The following is a 14,416-nucleotide window of genomic DNA, read 5'->3' on the forward strand; positions in this document are numbered from 1 at the left end:
TAGGGGGCCCCCCTGGCACAGCTGAGGCTGTGGGTTTGAAGGCAAGTCCCCTCGCACTAGCCTGCTCAGGAGGGAGGTCCCAGCTGTTCACGCAGCCAGGGGTTCCCCAGCTTGGTTGATGGGTGTGGCCATGGGCTCTCCTGCAGCTCTAAAGGGAAGCCAGTTGAGGTGCCCCTTTAGCTCAGGGGTACAGTTCGGCAGTGGGGTGTGGCAGATCCCCAGGTTTGTCCCAGGGGCAGGCTGGCGTGTTTCTGAGTCCCTGGGTGTGGGGAGGAATGAGTGGTAGCCGTGCAGCTAGTTCTCTTCCAAGACCCTGGGCTCCATGACAACACGAGAGGGGACTGCGACCTACCCAGGAACAACAGCACTAAGTGGCCTGTGGCAATTGCTGCTTGTGTCCTCTGCTAACCCTCTGGCGCTGCTGGGCTGCGGGCACTGCTCAGCTGGCACCCCCCATAGCTCGGCTGGGGGTGATGCAGACTTGGGGAAGCTGGCCCAGGGTGGGGAAGGGGAGTGTCTCTGCAGAAATTGGCCGTGGTGGGATTTGAACCTGGGCTCCCTGCAGGGCAGCCCCTTCCGGGTAGCTGGAGCTGTAATGCTGTGGGCAGCGGGCTGCTCTTCACAGCATCCTCCTCCTCCAAGCCCCTGGGGATTCCCCAAGGGGCTGATCCTGCTGCCTGCCCCTCCCTCCATCGCTGAGCAGCAGGGATTTCATAGGAGTGCATCATAGCTGGGCTCCACACGGGGGGTGGGAAGGGAGCTGGGAACAGCGTGGAGCCACCACTCCTCTACATAACACCCTTGTCCTCTGTGGGGATGGTCTCGGGGCGTGCACAGCTTCAGAGGGCAAAGCCACTGCCTGTCTCCTAGGCTGCTGAGATCCTGCCCCTCACCACTGGAGGAGTCTCTGTGCGTGGAACCTGCTGGCACTTCCTGAATAACCCCCAGTGGGGCTGGTTTGGCTCACAGGCTGTAACCTGCCTCCCCCAGCCTTGAGCGGGTGACAGAGACTGGGTCCCCAGGATGGTCCCTGAGCTTGGGGCCATGGGGCTGGGCTGAGGGATGATGTCCAGAGGTAACCAGCCCTTCTCGCCAGCACACAGAGAAGAAGGTGCCCTGGGGAGGAACAGATTCAGATGGCAAGCGTCAGGGGGTAGCCGTGTTAGTCTGGATCGGTAAAAGCAGCAAAGAGTCCCGTGGCACCTTATAGACTAACAGACGTATTGGAGCATAAGCTTTCGTGGGTGACTACCCACTTCGTCGGATGCACGTAACGAGGTGTTCAACTGCTAGGAGAGGGCCTCATCCTCCCTGATTGAACTAACCTCGTTATCCCTAGCCCGATTCTTGCTTGCATATTTATACCTGCCTCTGGAAATTTCCACTCCATGCATCCAAGGAAGTGGGTATTCACCCACCAAAGCTCATGCTCCAATACGTCTGTTAGTCGGGGAAGTGTCACAGGACTCTCCCGCAGATTCAGGTGGGCAGATCCTGCAGCAGTGGGTGCTATAGGAAATAGATGAGTAGCCGCAGAGACTGGGTCCCTGCCCATTACTGGTTTGGGGGCTCTCGGTGTGTCCCTTTTCCCTGCGGGGGATCAGTTCCTCTCCTGTGCAGGAGGGAGCAGCACTTACCGTCTGAGAGGGTCCAAGGGCAGCTGGCTGGGGGGCTCCACGCCCTTTGCCCTCTTGTCTTTGCTCACGATTCCCTGGCTGCCCACCGCTCTGTCACCGGGCTGCATTTTCCCATCCAAGACGTGGCTCTAGCGGGTCGCCCGGTGCATCCCTGGGACGCTCCCTTTTCCCTGCCGCTCATTGGCGATCAGCTGAGGGGACAGCCCCCACATGAATTCCCCTTTGCCCTCCGGCAGCCCCCCAAGCATCAATCCACCAGTGACAGCAAAGAATCTGAAAGCCACCACTGCCTTGCTCCCTCGGGGGATTGAAGATGGATGTGTCCAATGGGGACCCCCCTCCAGAAATGTCCTCTGCCTCGGGCGAAGGGAGGGACTCTGGAAGGATCCCTGTAGCCCTGACCGGCCAGGAGACTCCCTGTAGCACCTGGAGTCCAAGCAGCCCGGCTGCCCTTGGCAGTGGCCCAGTCTCAATCTCTGTATCCCACAAGCTGTAAACACGAGGCTGCTTTCCCAGTAGAGCACCCTTCCTTTCTTCCCCCGCCTTGGCAGGCAAGGGAAGTTTCAGCTCTGCAGCTCCTCCAGACAAGGGGCTCTCTGTTCTCTGAGAGTTCTTGCTTCAGGGTCCTCTTAACCCTCCGTGGAAGGTGCAGCCCCAGGAGCAGCTGCCTGTCAATCCGGTAAGGCTGGCTGCCCAGAGAGGGGCTCTGGGCTGGCTGGGAGAGGCTGACTCAGTGTGTGACAGGTGCTCATGCTCAGATAAGGTTTTCTTTTTTAAAAAACTATCTTGAGCCAAGAACTTGCCTTCCCCAGAGAAGTAAGGGAGCTGATCCTCTCCTCGCTGGCCGTCTCCTACCCTCAGTGTCCCTGCACCTGTCCCTAGCAAATCTCTCAACGCAGCCTGTGCTTCTCTGCAGCTTCTGTGCCTGTTTGCAGAAGGTCATGGACCAAGCAGGATGTAGTGTCAGAGCCCATGTACTGTACTGCAAACAGCTAATGGGGAGTCTCCTTTAGATCAAGTGAGCTTTCTGCCGCTTGATCTTTGTTCCAGTGCCCAATGGGTGCAATATGAACAGCTACAGAGATGACAGATACACTGGATGGATTCCCTGTGCAATTCACAGTACCTGTTTGCGGCATAGTGACAATCCCATTTGGCTGCTGATTATTCTTACAACGCAGCCCGTGTCTCTGGTTATGGTGCTGGATGAACGACAAACTCCTCAAAGATCCCATGGCTGCATGTTGCTGGAAAGACTCCCCCACGAAGTGCAGGAATGCCCATGAAATCTAAGTGTAGAACTCAACCAGTTTGCGGGTTGTGCCCTGGGTTTTAACAGTCTGCCCTGAGGTTGGTACTCACACTCGAGCTTCACAGGATCCCCAGGGAAGAGCCAGCAAGAGGAAGTAAAGTGGGGGAAACTCAGTGAGGTACCCTTCCTGGACAGTGACTCCTGGGGAAGGAGTCATGGTACCTCCCCCAGTCCTGTTGGATCTGTCCAATGCTGTGGCCAAAATCCTGACCTGTATAAACAGAGGAGTAGGAGCAGGGAAGTGATATTTCCTTGGCATGTGGCACTGGGGTGACTGAGACTGGAATACTGCATCCAGTTCTGGGGTCTACATTTTAAGACTGATGTTGACAAATTGGAGAGAGTGCAAAAAAGAACCAACAAAATGATTTGAGGGCTGGAGAAAATGCCCGACAATGAGAGACTTAAAGAGCTCAATCTGTGTAGCTTCTCAAAAAGATGACTGAGGGGTGACTTGACCACAGTGTCTAAGTACCGTCACAGGGAGCGAACACCTGGACCACGTGAGCTCTTTAACCTAGTGGAGAAAGGCAGAACATGAACCAGCAGCTGGAAGCTGAAGCCACACATAGTCAAACTAGAAATAAGGCTCTGGTTTTCAGCAGGCAGGGTGATTAGCCATTGGAAAAAACTCCCAGGAGAAGTGGTGGGTTCTCCATCTCTTGATGTTCGATGCAGACTGGCTGCCTTTCTGGAAGATGTTTTGGCCAAACACAAGTTATTGGGCTCAATAAAGTGGTAACTGGATGAAACTCTCTGGCCTGTGCTAGACAGAAGGTTAAACTTACTAATGATCCTTTCTGGCCTTAAAATCTATGAAGGGACTCCTCCCCACACACTCCTTTGTAAGCACCTGCTGCTCCATTGCTCCCCTTTCTCCACAGTATTGCAGTTCCTGTCCTCCCTCTGTACACCTGGGACAGTGCAGGCCTGGGTAACTCTGCTGCCCATATCCTGCTCCATCAGCTGGCACAGGGCCCACCCAGGGAGGCTGGATATTTTAGCTGTGTTATTCTGCCCAATGCAGGAGACAGTACCGCTCCATAGAGAGGCAGCAAGATGTCTCCTGTATATCATGTGTCTAGACTGGAGTGTCTGTCTAATTAGCCCCTGGGGACAGGGCACACGGTTTTCTCTTGGTATTGGACATCACCCAGCATACTGGTAGCAATCAGGAAACATATAAGAATAAACATTTATAATAATAATCAGCTCCAAGTTCAAACACTGCCCTCTGGGGAGCGCAGCTTGTGCTGGCTCTAATCAAACCACTAGGCTTTGGAGAAAGCTGAGTGCTAGGAACTGTCCTTTCCCTGGGTGTTGCTTGAGGAGCTGGACTCTGCTGCGCTAGGAGTTGTACAAACACAGAACTAACAGAGGGCGGAGCTTGCAATCTAAGTACAGGACAAGAGACAACAGGATACAGACAGACTGGAGCGCACACAGAAAAACAGGTCAGCAAGATGGACAGGGCTCAGCACACCATCAGCCTACTCATTGTCAATTTTTTGCAGGCACACAGAAAGTTGCAAGCACCAATTGCATGCTGCCCACAAGCCCCTGGGAACTGACCCTCGGAGCTGCTGAGCACCTCCTGTGAATTGCAGGGGCTCAGCAGCACCTTGAGCTGGGGAAGGGCAGTTAAATAAAATGCCAATATGTCTCGTTAAAGAAGAAAAGCACCCTAGGAAATACAGCCTTCTCCGGGTTCACTGAAGCCAAATGCGTGCTTCTGGAGTGACCTCCATTTCTGGTGTTTCCTGATTTTTGAGCACTTAGACTGACCTTACCATTACCTTCATGCTAGTTCTTTACACTTAATTGCCTGTGTATTTTTTTAAAAAGAAAGATGAAGGATATATTATAATTAATCAGCACTGTTTGTGTTGGGGGATATTCAGTTCATCCAAATCAGTCTGTCCTCTGACCAGATAAGGTAAATAGATAAACACTTAGATTCATAGATACTAAGGTCAGAAGGGACCATTATGATCATCTAGTCTGATCTCCTGCACAACGCAGGCCACAGAAGTTCACCCACCCACTCCTGCGAAAAACCTCTCACCTATGTCTGAGCTATTGAAGTCCTCAGATCGTGGTGAAGTATGAATGGCTCTGCCGTAGCAACAGTGGTCTGAGTCAGAACAAATTCCTTGTTTCTGCTGAACGGGGACTTCTTTTACAGAATACACGATTAGCCAGTGGAACTCCTTACCACAAGATATAATTGAGGTCAAGAGTTCAGTAAGATTCAAAACAGGATTTGGGGCATATACGTGGAGAATAAGAATGTTGTTACATTATAGGAGGTTAAAATAGTGTTGCCCTTGATCTGAGCAGTTAGCCAAATATTTGCAGCCTTATCAGGTTGTTTCTGTTAGGATGAGAAATTGGTACAAATCAGGTATTCCTTTGGTGCAAGCCTGTTTATTTACACAGCATGTACCCAAAGTCGTGGTTCCCTGAATGCAGTAGGAACAAACAACCGCAGGCAGTTCCCTAGCTCACAATTTCCAAGCCTGCCTTTCCCAGCCAGTCCTGTGTTCCAGAGCTCTGTTTCAGTTCCCTCTCGTAGCCACACTCACCACTGCTTTTCTTTCTGTCTGCCTTCTAGCTTTCTCTGTGTTTCCTCATTGCTTTCTCCTGGCTCTAACACACACATGGACACACACCGCTGCAACCAATCAATGTCCCAGCATTTGATTACAATCAGTCCCCCAGCTCTTGCTCAGGTCTTGCCATGGGCCCCAGTGCCTTGGGTGGTGGCTTCTTATTGTTTACAGCGATCACTACATAAAGGAGCTTATTTGCATCTTCCATTTAGCTGGAATGAGAGGTGTCTAAAATGCCTATCAGCTTGATGGTGATCATTAACACCTTGCAGCATAATATTATGTATAAGGGACCTCTACCATTCTGCTTCAGACTGTAGAGCAGAAGTCACTCACTAGTCCCCAATCCAGCCAACACTCGTGCACACAGTTAACTTTATACTACTCCTGTATGTAAAATTAAGCATGCTCATAAGTGGTTGCAGGAGCTGAGCCGTAGACCATAAACTTATCAGAGCTCCTGCACCTTGGCTCATCATTTACACAAGGAGAAAGTGGATATAAAATACCACCATTGCAGGTGTGGGCTGGATACCCGCAGAGGCTAGTGTGTGAAGGGAGGGCATCCTAGGCCTGCTGTGAGGGCTGGGTGTTCCCTGGGGCCAGTGTACCCTTGAGTGGGTGGTTGGGGGGAAGGAATCCTTGGTGGTGGGAGTGGGTGACCTCAGAGGCTGGTGGGCTGGCTGGGGGCAACTTGGGGCTAATGTAGGAAGTCAGTGCCCAACTAGGTCTGGTGCTCTCTGAGGCTAGTGTCACCCTCAGCCTGGTGTGGGGCTTGGGACCCATGGGTAATTCCTGAGCCTGAAATGGGGGGGGGAGAGGAGGATGTTAATGCACATCAGGGCTAGGGGTCCACTAGGCCTTGAGCAGGGGCTAGGGGCCCCTGGAGGCTGGGTGCTCCCTAGGCCAGGGGCTGGAGGGCCCCATGTGCAATCAGTGTTCCCTAAAGCTGGAGCAGAGATTGGGGGTGCTTATGGGGGCTGGGTGCTTCCTATGCCTGGAGTGGGCTCCGGGTGCTTGTGACACTCCCCAGGGGTACCAAGTACCTCACCACCATCTGCCCTTTGTGTGAAGTAGTCTCATTTGTGTCTGCTGCTTCCTGAAACCACCAGCCTCTGGCACCACAAGCACGGCCTTCCAGGCCTCCCTCTCTCTACAGATAACGACAGGCACACAGCATTCTCTGCTGCGTCCAGCCCCCTTCTCCACTGGACACTCCCAGAACAACCAGGCCTGCTGTTCCCAAAGGGACTGTGCCCACCAGCTTGTAAAATTTAGCTTATGACCAGCACTTTGCTTAACACCAGGGCACTGAGCTAGTTCTAGAATGAAAACAAGGATAAGTTTATTATCAAAGAACAGAGATTCTAGTGACAGCAACACACACAGTGTCTTTGTCCTTTGTTCACATGTATTTGTTGGCAGTGACAGAGTAAGAATAGTGGAAACAAATGGTAACATGTAAATAAAATCATAACCTAGTTTCCAAAGCCTAAACCTAACTAACAACTAAATAAATCTGCCCAAATAAATCTGTCAGTCTTTAGGGTCCCACACGAGTCCTCGTTGGATACAGACTAACATGGCTACCCCTCTGATACTTGACACCAAACTAACAAGTTACTCTCATGTCTAAAGAAGTTTTCTCTCACCCAAAGTTCTCGCCAACATTTTCAACCAGACCCCTTTTTTCATAAAGCAAAAGTGCTCTCCTTTGTCTTGCTTATTGACAGGAGCCCATGTTGTAGCTCACGAAAGCTTATGCTCAAATAGATTGGTTACTCTCTAAGGTGCCACAAGTACTCCTTTTCTTTTTGCGAATACAGACTAACATGGCTGTTACTCTGAAAGGAGCCCATGTGTCCCCTTTCTCCCCCAAATGTACTTAAGCAAACCTTTGATCTGCACCTCTAGATAAAGTTCTCCTCCTCCTGTGTTTCTCTTCCTATTAGATCCTTTCTGCAGTTTTTTCCTCACAATCCTTACAAGGAGGAGAGAAAATAATTATTATTCCTAACCTCTGAGGATAGGACAAGAAGCAATAGGCTTAAATTGCAGCAAGGGGGGTTTATCTTGGACATTAGGGAAAAACTTCCAAACTCTCAGGGTGGTTAAGCTCTGGAATAAATTGCCTAGGGAGGTTGTGGAATCTCCATCATTGGAGATTTTTAACAGCAGGTTGGACAAACACCTGTCAGAGATGGTGTAGATCAGTGGTGCCCAAAGTGGGGTTCACGAACTTCTGGGGGTTTGTGAAATGTTACAAGGGGTTCTTGGGAAAAAAATTCCTTAATGGTGGACAGAGCTGTCTCTAGGGACCCAGGGCAGCACGGGGCCAGCAGCCTGGAGCTCCCGGACTTCCAAGAGCTAAGCAGACCAAAGCAAGCATATCTATCCCACTGAGGAGATTTAAACTTCAAGACTTCTTACAAGAAATGGAAAGGGAGGTGGATATTTTTTCCTGTTTTTAAAATTAACGAGGCAACTAGTATTGTTTTTAAAATGAAGAACATGTTTAAGCTTTGTTCTAATGTGCATTGTTTGCCTGGCCTGCCCAAGACCCGAGTGCTTGTGTAGGAGGAACTCTTTGAATTGGCGTCTTAACTCCCTGCTGCTCCACCTCCGCTACTCCCTGATGAAAGCCAGGAGCCTGGTCTTACAACAGCCTTATTCAAAGTGATACACGCTACGACAGTGAGATCTTGGCGTTTTCACCAATGCAATAAAAATACTGCGATAATTAATCGTGTGTCATCAGCAGGTCATAAAACCAAACGTTAGCGTTGCAGGATCCCTGCTTTTACAATTCATACTCAGGTCAAGGAGAAAATCCCTGGAAATGTTCGTTTTTAGGAGGGGTTCGCGGGGCGTGACAGGGGTTCGCAGGTTGTTAAAGTGGGGGGCCCCCTGGGCTAGCTAAGCCTCGGTCCCGCCAGGCGTGCAGGGGACGGGCCCAGGTGACCCCTGGAGGTCCCGGCCACCCCTGCGAGCCCCTGGTCCCTTCCCACGCAGCGCGGCCTCCTCTGGGAGCCCCACTGTGAAGGGGCCGATGCTGCCCAACACCCGCGGGCGCCGCCGGACCCCGGCAGCGCCCCAGGCGGGCTCTGTGCGGCCACCTCAGGGGGAGGCGGACAGCGCCAGGCCGGACATCAGGGCCCCGCTGCAGCCCCGGCGCGGGAGGATGGCACTGGGGCACAGCGCGGCCGCGCGCGGAGCCTGAGGGGGCTGGGGGAGGGGCTGGAGCGCGACCCCCAACGGCCGGACGTTAGCGCCCTAACAACTCACTCGCCACACCGCCCGGGGCCGTTGGACGCCGACGGATTCCCACCTCCCGCCCCTTCTCCCCCAATCACCGGCCTCGAAACAAAACTCAGCTCTGCAGGCGGAGCCCTCTCCCTGTAATTCCTCCTCTGATTGGCTAAGTCTAACGTTGAGCGACAGCTGCTTCATCCAGTCAGACTACGCCATAGGCGACGGAGGCGTTCCGGTATAAACTCATTTCCCCCACCCTCCCCAAGAATCCCGTCCCCTGGCCCCACGTGGGAGACGCGTTGCTCTAGTCAATCGTGGAATCGACCTTCGTCCAATAAGCACCGCCCATATGCCTCTTTTCCCTTGACTGCACAGGTGGAGCAGTGGCGAAAAGGACCAATGAAATGGCTCTGGAGGCGGGATTTGGGAAGCGCCGAAAGAGTGACAGGCTTCTAGGCCAATAGAGAGCGGAGTATGGGTGAGGGGGCCTAATGAGGATAAGAGGCCGGCTCTGAGGGAGCGGGGAGGGGCACGTTCTGAGCAATGGGATGCAAGAGGCTGCCCCCAGGAGGCAATGGAGAGGCGGGACAGGGCCGGAGAGGGTGGGGCTCAGGGGGGGCGGACGGTACGACAGCCACGTAGTCCAATGGGGCGAATGTGTGTGCGCGGTGCGACCAATGGAGAAGAGGGGGCGGGCCCTCGGGCAGCAGAGCTGGGCGAGTGACAGGCACCTCAGCCAATGGGGCGCGGGGCCAGCCTGCGGAGCCAGCGGAGCGCCTGCGGGCAGTGGTGTGCGTGTGGCAGCGGAGCAGCGTGTGCGGCCTCGGCGAGCGGAGAGGCCCCTGCGGCGCAGGCGGAGCCCGGCCAGGTGGGTACCGCGCGGGAGAGAGGGGTCCCGGTCCCCCAGCCCCCCTGGGGATCCCCGGGAAACGCCCCCTGCTCCGGGCTCTGTCCCCCCCCCGGGGATCCCCCCCTGCTCCGGGCTCTGTCCCCCCCCGGCCCCCCCCGGGGATCCCCCCCTGCTCCGGGCTCTGTCCCCCCCCCGGCCCCCCCGGGGATCCCCCCCCTGCTCCGGGCTCTGTCCCCCCCCCGGGGATCCCCCCCCGGGGATCCCCCCCCTGCTCCGGGCTCTGTCCCCCCCCGGCCCCCCCCGGGGATCCCCCCCGCTCCGGGCTCTGTCCCCCCCCGGCCCCCCCCGGGGATCCCCCCCCTGCTCCGGGCTCTGTCCCCCCCTGACCCCCCCCCCCGGGGATCCCCCCCTGCTCCGGGCTCTGTCCCCCCCTGACCCCCCCCCGGGGATCCCCCCCCCCTGCTCCGGGCTCTGTCCCCCCCTGACCCCCCCCCCGGGGATCCCCCCCCTGCTCCGGGCTCTGTCCCCCCCTGACCCCCCCCCGGGGATCCCCCCCCCTGCTCCGGGCTCTGTCCCCCCCTGACCCCCCCCCCGGGGATCCCCCCCCTGCTCCGGGCTCTGTCCCCCCCTGACCCCCCCCCCGGGGATCCCCCCCTGCTCCGGGCTCTGTCCCCCCCTGACCCCCCCCCGGGGATCCCCCCCCTGCTCCGGGCTCTGTCCCCCCCTGACCCCCCCCCGGGGATCCCCCCCCGGCTCCGGGCTCTGTCCCCCCCTGACCCCCCCCCGGGGATCCCCCCCCTGCTCCGGGCTCTGTCCCCCCCTGACCCCCCCCCGGGGATCCCCCCCCTGCTCCGGGCTCTGTCCCCCCCTGACCCCCCCCCCGGGGATCCCCCCCCTGCTCCGGGCTCTGTCCGCCCCCCCCGGGGATCCCCCGGGAAACGCCCCCCTGTTCTGGGCTCTGTCCGCCCCCCCCCCCGGGGATCCCCCGGGAAACGCCCCCCTGTTCTGGGCTCTGTCCGCCCCCCCCCCCCGGGGACCCCCCGGGAAACCCCCCCCTGTTCTGGGCTCGGTCCGCCCCCCCCCCCCCCCGGGGATCCCCCGGGAAACGCCCCCCTGTTCTGGGCTCTGTCCGCCCCCCCCCCGGGGATCCCCCGGGAAACGCCCCCCTGTTCTGGCCTCTGTCCGTCCCCCCCCCGGGGATCCCCCGGGAAACGCCCCCCTGTTCTGGGCGCTGTCCGCCCCCCCCCCCCCCTCGGGAAATGCCCCCCTGTTCTGGGCGCTGTCCGCCCCCCCCCCCCCCTCGGGAAACGCCCCCCTGTTCTGGGCTCTGTCCGCCCCCCCCCCTCGGGAAACGCCCCCCTGTTCTGGGCTCTGTCCGCGCCCCCCCCCCTCGGGAAACGCCCCCCTGTTCTGGGCTCTGTCCGCGCCCCCCCCCTCGGGAAACGCCCCCCTGTTCTGGGCTCTGTCCGCGCCCCTCCCCTCGGGAAACGCCCCCCTGTTCTGGGCTCTGTCCGCGCCCCCCCCCTCGGGAAACGCCCCCCTGTTCTGGGCTCTGTCCGCGCCCCCCCCCTCGGGAAACGCCCCCCCTGTTCTGGGCTCTGTCCGCGCCCCCCCCCTCGGGAAACGCCCCCCTGTTCTGGGCTCTGTCCGCCCCCGCCCCCCCGGGAAACGCCCCCCTGTTCTGGGCTCTGTCCGCCCCCCCCCCCCCCGGGGATCCCCCGGGAAACGCCCCCCTGTTCTGGGCTCTGTCCCCCCCCCCCCGGGGATCCCCCGGGAAACGCCCCCCTGTTCTGGGCTCTGTCCCGTCCCCCCCTCCCCGGGGATCCCCCGGGAAACGCCCCCCTGTTCTGGGCTCTGTCCCGTCCCCGTCCCCCCCCCCCGGGAAACGCCCCCCTGTTCTGGGCTCTGTCCCCCCCCCCCCCCGGGAAACGCCCCCCTGTTCTGGGCTCTGTCCCCCCCCCCCCCCCGGGAAACGCCCCCCCGTTCTGGGCTCTGTCCGTCCCCCCCCCCCCCGGGAAACGCCCCCCCGTTCTGGGCTCTGTCCGTCCCCCCCCCCCCCCCCCCGGGAAACGCCCCCCCGTTCTGGGCTCTGTCCCCCCCCCCCCGGAAACGCCCCCCTGTTCTGGGCTCTGTCCCCCCCCCCGGGAAACGCCCCCCTGTTCTGGGCTCTGTTCCCCCCCAGCCCCCTTGGGACCGCTCCCCCCTCGCCTCCCCCTGGGACCGCCCCCCATCAGGATTCCCCGGGAAATGCCCCCCTTCTCTGAGCTCTGTCCCGTCTGCCCCCCGGGACTGCTCCCCCCCCAGCTCCTCCCCTGCTCCCAGGGCTCTGCCCCCCATTGGGATCCTCGGGAAATGCCCCCCCTTCTGTGGGCTCTGTCGCCCCTGCCCCCCGGGACCACTCCGGCCCCCTGGGACTCCCCCCATTTTCCCCCTTTGGGCTCTGTCCCTCCCTCCCCCCGGCAGACCCTTGCATCGTGCTCCCGCTGGGACTCGCCCCCCCCCTCCTCTGGGCTCTGTCCTCCCCAGGACCGATTCTCAAACCCCCCCCCGAAACAGGCTGAGTTTTGCTCTGTTCCCTCCATCAAAGCCCCTTAGGACCAGTCTTCCTGACCAGGATTCCCATCGGGATCCCCCGCTTCCCCTGGGAACAGCCCCTTCCATGGAACACCCCATCCCATCCCCTGTGACTTTCTTTCAGGATAACCCCCCCTCCCCAGGACTAGCTCTCTCCATTGAGCTCTGCCCCTTCCTCCTAGGACCAGCCCTCCTGCCTGGGATTCCCATTGGTGTCTGCCCTCCCCTACATCCCACCCCACACACACAGGGGGACTCCCTTGGATACGCTTCCTGTTCTCTTCCTCAGTGTGCTCTTGGTTGCCTTTTCTGTCCGCTTGACCCCAGGTGCCACTGGGAATGGGTGGGACAGGAGTGGACGTGGCATCTCTCGGCTGAGCTGCCCAGAACGTGCCCCAGAGTTGTTTTTTGGGAACCTACTTGCTGCTTTACCTTTTACTACCACCCCTGCCCTCCCCCCGAACTGGGCTGGTCACCCTAGGATGTCGCAGTGACAGGGGAGGTTGTCATAATCCTTATCTAGTTCAACTGGCAAAGTGGGTTCTCACAGTAAGCGCCTCAGACAGAAGGAGAGTGAAGGTCCTGATTTGGCTGCCCTCGCCTGGGCCGGGCACCCGTACTGTAGGGCGTGGTAGGATTCGATCCCTGACTTACTCTCCCTGCAGATGATGTTGTGCAGGACTTTCCCCCCTACTCCCCGAAGTTTATTAAATGGCAAGGGAGCCATCAAGTAGCCTGTGGGATGCATGTCCCAAGAGCATGGTGAGCTTGGGTACCTAAAGAAGATCATCTTAAAGCAGTGATGTCTCCTTGCACAACCTTTGGGGATGGGGCCGTGGTTGTATGGGTCCTGGCGGATGGGCACAGACAGGCAAGGGTTCTCCGGGCTCCCGCTCTGTGACTTACTTGTGAGAGATTCTCATGGACTCCCCATGAGATTTAAGAAATCGGAAGGATTTCTTTAAGGCACACACACCTAATTAATTCTTTACCCTCAGGGTGACTCGGGAGCTGTTGCTCTTCTGGCACGTTCTTTTTGTAGTGGCTGAACGGGAGCCACCCGGGACAGTAACAGCATCGATGTCTGTTCTGCTTCTCTTTGCCAGGCCTTTGTGGTCTGGAGCTGTCAAAAAATGTTGAATTTCCTCTTGCTTTCATCTCTCCTAGCCGGCACGAATGGGCCTGTGTACTGGCGCGCTGGGCATGATGCGGCGATTGATTAAACATTCTAACCGAGCGCAGTTGGCTGTGGCTGTGCCAGAGGCCTGAGCAAGCGGCCCACATTATTAACTCCTCGTGGGATCCCTGAGGAAGTAGCATGTCACTGGTGGCTTTAACTGTGCTCTAAGGTGAAAAGGGATGAAACTCGGAACAGGATGATGCACTGTCATGGCAGTTATGTGTCCTCCCTTCTTGGTGGAGGAGAGAGGAGGGACAGTCCTGCCTTTGAACTCGCAGTCTGGGATATGGATCTCCTAGGATGATTTGATCCCTTTTTAACCACCTTGAAGGTTCCTCCAAATCTTAATCTCCCTGCAGTTTGAGCCTTTTGGGGGCAGGACTAACAGACTCAGGGGTGGAGGTGGGAAATACTACTGCTCCCTGATCATCCTTTCTGGGCTGCTGGGCAGCCATCTGTCTGTAACATGCTGCTTCTCGCATAACGCAAGTTCCCCAGTGCTGATTCTGGGAGGCCCAGAAGTGTTGTAATATACTTGTCACCCAGCCCTATGCTGAGCTAGCAGTGGTCTGATGAATTGATAGGGATCTGCTCCCCCTGTAAAAGGGCTTTCTCCACCCTCTTCTCAGGAGGCACTTGGAGCTCTTGAGATTTGCTTTCCCTTCCCCAAAGAATGTTTCTGTCTTATTCCTTCAGCCAGGCTGTGCCCTGATCATGGTCCCTGTGGACACTGCTCCTTCCAGAGCCTCTTGGTATCGCCCCTTGCTCAGCCATAGAGGGTAATGTTTGCAAGGCACTTGCTCTGTAGCCTTGGGCCTAAGGATGGCCATAGAGTCTTGGAAGAGAAGTTGAACTGGCTCTGGCATTGCTGGTTTTATATGTGCTAAATGGAAATCCTTTATTTAGTCCAGTTTTGGGGGTATATCTGAGAACCCTGTAGCCCTGCTTCGGCCTGTCTTCTCATGTGACACCGGGTGAGAGCGTGCTTCGTGCAGAACC

The 14,416-nt window shown here is 57.5% G+C and overlaps 1 protein-coding gene across 2 annotated transcripts in view; it reads left to right on the top strand.

The window, feature by feature from the left end:
* Positions 1-9,524: 9,524 nt before the first annotated feature.
* Positions 9,525-14,416, top strand: part of PAIP2B (poly(A) binding protein interacting protein 2B) — a 43,793-nt gene continuing 38,901 nt past the window's right edge. Inside the window, exon 1 of one of the 2 annotated variants that reach the window (XM_037898416.2) lies at positions 9,525-9,681. The gene's annotated coding sequence lies outside the window, so the exon portion shown is untranslated. The remainder of the gene's footprint in view (positions 9,682-14,416) is intronic. The other variant, XM_037898414.2, reaches the window with a different exon arrangement.

This window comes from Chelonia mydas, chromosome 4, assembly GCF_015237465.2.
Source record: "Chelonia mydas isolate rCheMyd1 chromosome 4, rCheMyd1.pri.v2, whole genome shotgun sequence".
Classification (NCBI taxonomy): Eukaryota; Metazoa; Chordata; order Testudines; family Cheloniidae; genus Chelonia; species Chelonia mydas.